The 6286-nt window shown below is 33.6% G+C and overlaps 1 long non-coding RNA gene across 1 annotated transcript; it reads left to right on the plus strand.

Annotated features, from left to right (window-relative positions):
• The first annotated feature begins 459 nt into the window (after positions 1-459).
• On the plus strand, positions 460-6022 carry LOC119870953. The gene is made up of 3 exons (XR_005356440.1): positions 460-558; positions 4016-4067; positions 5845-6022. It is a non-coding gene; the product is annotated as an uncharacterized LOC119870953 (long non-coding RNA).
• The last annotated feature ends 264 nt before the right edge of the window (positions 6023-6286 follow it).

The following is a 6286-nucleotide window of genomic DNA, read 5'->3' on the forward strand; positions in this document are numbered from 1 at the left end:
GACTACTTTACTTGAGAGTCAAAAATACTGAAACTTAATTATTGCAGTAGATTATTCAAGTGTTTAATTCAAGGGAAACTGGGATATGTAAATCTTGATTATAAGAACTCGGGCAGACTGACACATACCTCATGGGTAATGGGTAGCTTTTGAACTGGCTGCAGAGCTCAGCCAATTGTTATCGATCATTCTTTTTGCCCTCTTCCAACTTATCAATAGTGATAGACTTCCATGACCATTCTGAACTAAGTAATCCTGCCTACTCCCTCCTTTACAATTGACTGCACTACAGATGGTGATCTAGTCCATGTTGGAATGATCAGCACTTGATACCCAGGTTTATTGGAATGAAACATTATGGAGAAAAAAGTCAAAAGCAATGGGGCGTTAGAGAGTCACTGTGCAATAAAGCAGAGGAAGACAGTTCACGGAAGAGCAGAATGAGCATATGGCAAGAGAAGAGAAGCAAAGATAAGGAGAGAAAGTAACATGTTTGGTTTCCTGTTCAGGTCTTCTTGTAGTCTTGACTGGATTCTGAGAGCTCTGTGCCTTCTCATGGTAAATTCTCAACTTTTTTATTGTTCAGGTTCATTTCTGTAACCTTCAAGTAGAGATATATAAACCATCAAAATCCTATGTTTAAAATGTAACTATACATCTCTACAGATTAGCTAAATACGAAATAGATATTTAAATGGAAATTTCTGTGTGTTGTTCTCGTTGGTTTTAGCACAAAAGATAAAAAAAAAACTTTTCTAACTATTCTGCAAAATGAGAGCAATTTATTTTTTTAAATGAGATAATTTGTAGCAACTGAGTGTGTTTGCAATGAAGAAAATTTAGAGTTTTTCAAAGGATGGATATTTTGATGATGCAATTGAATATTTTGTATCTTATAGAAAGATTATAATGAATCAACAGCTGTACTTCATAACTTCTTACAAAGATTTGTTGAATTCTGATCTGAACACTGGATAACATATACAATAAGTGTATATTTGAGAGTGTCTTTGCAGTGATACAATGCTAATAGGAATAATTCTGTTATTAAACCACAAGTCTAGAAATTAGTTTCTAGACTGAACAGAAATTTAGTCTAAAGTTCATAAGGATCAAATGTACAGAATCCAGTACTTAAATATAATCGTGTCTTTCAATTGAAGGCAAAATGATGGAGACATATTACCTAAGAATAATAAATGATGTAAAATAAATTATTTTGCACTCTTAGCATGTTAAGTAATGGCAAAATGCCAACTGCCTAATCTCTGGTATAGCAGAATATGGTATGTCTTCCAGTGAGGGTGCTGACTATACTTGCTAGAAAATTTAAAGGCACTCTGGAACCCATAGTCCCACAAATTGCTCCCTTGAGGACACTGTGGTAGAGTAAAAGCATGGAAAATGAAAATCTTACCTCCTTCTTAGATAAGAATGATGAATCTAGTGGGAAAAAGTAAGGAAGTTAAAAAGATGTGGGAAATGATCTCACACTCTCAAAGCTCTTTACTGTACCTACAAGGAACTTTGGGGGATATATTGGTGGAAGCTTCAAATCACTTTCCTGTAGTAATTCTGTGGAGAAATGCCAGATGATTCTAAGGGCTACAAATAAAAAGAAACTTTCTTCTCTTTGTTAATTTAAGAACAACTTTGGAATCTTATCTTCCATTTTGAAGTAGACCATTGCTGTGGTTGCTACCTGATGTTTCAGCAACATAGGTAGTTTAATAAGAATAAGAATATGTCAAAGGTATCTCAGAGAGGTAGGCAATAAACAGAATCTATTAGAAGATGTAAATTGAAAAATGATAGAATAAAATGTATAAATTTTACCTTTAGAGAAACAGTCACTTAAAAAATGTAGAACAAATGAGTCAGGCTATCAGTTATATAATTGGAAAATAGAAGTAGGAGGGAAAAGTGGAGGAAAACATGGTAGCAAAAGAATCTGTTAATTTTCTCCCTAAAATATATTTAAAAAACTGTATGTTGCCCATTAAATTTATTTATATCCTCAAATTTTATAGATGTGTTCATGTAGTCATTTTTAGTTTAAGAAATAGATTGAATCAATTATTTTATATTTAACAATGAATTTAGACAAAAAATTAAAATACTCATCATAAGTGGAAGCATCTGAAAATGCAGAGTAAAAAAATGAAGAAACTGGGGATCCCTGGGTGGTTCAGTGATTTGGCATCTGCCTTTGGCCCAGGGTGTGATCTTGGAGCCCCGGGATCAAGTTCCACATCGGGCTCCCTGCATGGAGCCTGCTTCTCCCTCTGCCTGTGTCTCTGCTTCTCTCTCTCTGTGTCTTTAATAAATAAATAAATAAATAAATAAATAAATAAATAAATAAAATGAAACTGACTAGCAGGCTTCTAGGCAAATTACAATAAAGTCACATAATCAAGTTGTGAACAATAGATGCATCATCATATGTTCTAGAAGAGGACAGTAGTAATCTTTTCAACAATAATCCAATGGTTTGTAACCCAAATTTCCTCCATTTATTTCAATCTAGTTAAATTTAAACTCTTGAAACATGGAAGAGAGAAGATTAGATAATGGAATATGTGTTTTTTTTTATGTCTTCATTTATTTAATATTATTGACAGCCTACCATGCAGCACTCACTCAGGTGGACTGAGGTCAGGATACATAGAATACACAGTTCTTGCCCTGAGGAGCTTACAATCCAAAGAGGAGGACGTTCTTCTAATTACAAGAGTGATAATTGTTAAAAATGAGAAAAAAATAAAGATGTTTTTAATGTATGGTTGAACTTGCAATTTTACCATAACATCTTTATTTGCTTCCAAATGACCAATTAGTCACCATATCCTTTTTTTTTCCTTAAAAAAAAAAAAATTCTCTACCTATGAAGTGGGGCTTGAACTCAAGTCTCCAACATCAAGAATCTCACGCTCTACCAAATAAGCCAATTATGTGTTACTTGAAGCATGTTTTCCCCGTTGCCATATCACAACCCCATAGTGTCAGGTGATGAGATGCTACAATCTTCATTATATACATAAGACCAACAACCCAAGTTGCCCCAAAGACCTATATGGAATAAATGGAGAGTCAGAGTACTATAGTCCTTACAGCCTGCTGTATACTTTTGTACAGTCCAAAATGTAGGAATGATTTTTACATTTTGAAATGGTTGAAGCATGTCAGTAGAAGAACAATGTTTTGTGACACTTGAAATTATATAAAATTCAAATTACAGTGTTCATAAGTAAATCTTTATTATAAAACACCTATCTTTTATTTAAACAATTTCTATGGCTGTTTTTGTGCTGCAGTGGTAGATCCGAGCAGTTGGGAGAAAAATTACGTGGCTTGTAAAGCTTGAAATATTGGAAATCTGGCCCTTTAGATAAAAAAAAAAAAAAAAAAAAAAAAAGAAGACTTTCTGACTTTAAAGGAAATGCTCTTTATAGTTTCCTTAGTATCTGAATTTTATTGTGTGTTCAGCATATGTGAGTCATTGTTATTTACTCTGCATGCATCAAATTAAGCAATAAAATACATTTATAAGGAGTGGGTTTTTCCCTCATTTTATAATTGTAAACGTGAAAAATGAGGTGCTTTCTTAAGGTCAAAGGATAAGAGTTTGAGCAGACATTTCAACCTAGTCAGACTGGCTACAAAACCCACATTTTTCCACGACTCTGTACTAATATTCAGAGTAGGCTGTGTTCTCAAAATTTTCAAGATTGTTTCAAAGTGGAAGTTGTTACAATTCTTTAATCTGAAACCCGAACAATTTTATATGCATATCTCACACATTTAGGACACCTGCTTGGTACTTTAGATGCTAATAGTTAATGAACTCCACTGATCTTAATGGCTACTCCATTGTTTGTAACAGGAAATTAATATAGAATCATTTAAAGATCTTAACTTCTAATGAGTCCATATATATTATTTTTTACTCTTTATTATCTATGCAAGACTTTGGAACAAAGTTGGAATTTAATCCACATTCATTCTGTCATTTCAGTGGCAGTATTCAAGAAATCAGTCTCGATGTTCAAGCCCATACCCCAAAAAAGGTAAATGATTAAGTACTACCAAGTTGGATTCTTTATGATGCATAATATGTACTCTGTATTAAAACCCATGTCAGAAAATGAACTTCAAATAATCTCACTGACTTCCAGCCGGGATGAGTTTAAGGGAGGGGACCGAGATGGCAGATTCAGGTGGTTTATTTTCAAGTTTAAATATGAGCTGCAAAGGGTTGTTCCACACTGCTCTCAGTAAACTTTCCATAGGGTGGACCAAAACTAATAAAATAATGTTTCACCTAACCTTACACAAACTAATATACATACCTTAAAGTCTTTTTTTTTTAGATTTTTTTAATTTAAATTTTTTTTAATTTATTTATTCATGAGACATAGTGAGAGAGAGGCAGAGACATAGGCAGAGGGAGAAGCAGGCTCCACGTAGGGAGCCCCACGTGGGACTCGATCCTGGGTCTCCAGGATCATGCCCCAGGCTGCAGGTGGCGCTAAACCGCTGCGCCACCGGGGCTGCCCTACCTTAAAGTCTTTAATCTCATGCCCAATAATAAGGGACATTAAATGAACAAAGTTCACCAATTCTGTTGAAAATATGTTATGTCAGTTTCTAAGTGTTCCTTTGTGTGACTTGAACCTAGAGTAAGCATAAACATCAAGTTGAGAGAAGTATTGATATTTACCTCGAGGCCCCTCTTTTCATCAATTACTTCTTACTCAGCACCTTTTATTATTTTCAAAAATTATTGATACTATGAACTTGCTCTCATTGCTAACATCTTGGTGTGTGTGTGTGTGTGTATTCATGTATTCATGTATAAAATCCATTCATGTATAAAATCCATTCATCACTAAATTGAAACTTGTTTAAAGGCAAGAGTCAAATATTTCTTTTTCAGCCATTTGACACTTATTTTAGTAGTATTGATTCCATAATTTTTTATATAACAGTTTTGAAATAATGAAGTTATAAAATAATGATTTTTTAAAATTTAATTTCATATTGAAATTTTAATAAAAAGTATAATCATTAAGAAATTTATGATCTTCATGGAGGAACTCAATACCAACATATAATTGCTATCTATCGTAACCATAAACTATGTCCGTTATCCTCCTACAATACTTACCCTAAAAGGAAATTGAGCTGTCCTGAACATGCACTATTTTAATCATCAGAGCATCTTGGTGAGGCAAGTATAATTAGTTATAATTATGGTCTTAAAGGAAACTGCGGCTTTCAAAGTCAGAGATAGGAATCCAGGATTGTGCCAAGTCATACTTGAATCAAGAGGCCAAATTTTTCATTTGAAGAATGTACTGATTGTGTAAAAGGCACACACATACACAGAGAATTATTTTACCCTAAAAGCATATGTGGAAAATTAGAATTAGAAGTGAAAGGTAGGTAAGGAAGATGGATATGGATTGATCATGATATGATCATGATCTTCACTTTTCTCATTCTTCACTTTTCTCATTCTTCACTTTTCTCTTCTTCACTTTTCTCATTTTCAAGCTGGATTAAAATAAGAGGAGAAATATGGAAAGAGTTTCTTGAAATCTAACTACAAATTGATAGAAAAGTAAAGGAGAAATGGAACGTGGTGAATGGAAATAAGCAAAGGCAGATAATTCAGGCACAGTTATCAGTTTAGGCCCTTGTGTCTCCAACAGCATTGGTATTCCCTCACAACTTGGAGAAATAGATACTAACAGAAAAATTATATTTCTAGTTGTGAAGGTTGATAAATATTGTAGCCTATTCTTTCTACAGCCTTTTGTTTGTTTGTTTGTTTTTGCCCAGGTCAGTATCTCTACAAACCTTGATGACAATGACATCCATGGGAGGAAATAGATGATCACAAGAAGATACTGAAACTCACGGAATTGGGAACTGATTCATCTCTCTCCTTTCACTGACTCCTGCAGTTGTCACTCTTCTCAATGTATCAGAATTTGAGTACTTGTTATGATGATTTTACCAAAGCATTAGTGATAACTTACAAGTTATCTGTTAAAATAAAACAAATGTGAAATGAATTGGCAGTAAGATTTAAGTCCTACACACGTTTCAGTTGCTGGCCCTAACAGTGATGTGCAAGTCTCCTGTTGAGTAATTGCAAACATATTATACATAACTTAGCAAAAGAGGAAACACTGGCATTAGTATACTTTATTTTTTACTTTTATTTGAAATTTCACCAACATTTCTATGCAAAGCAAGATCATGTTTAAATGATGCAGAA

This window comes from Canis lupus, chromosome 3 (assembly GCF_011100685.1).
Source record: "Canis lupus familiaris isolate Mischka breed German Shepherd chromosome 3, alternate assembly UU_Cfam_GSD_1.0, whole genome shotgun sequence".
In the NCBI taxonomy this organism is placed as follows: Eukaryota; Metazoa; Chordata; class Mammalia; order Carnivora; family Canidae; genus Canis; species Canis lupus.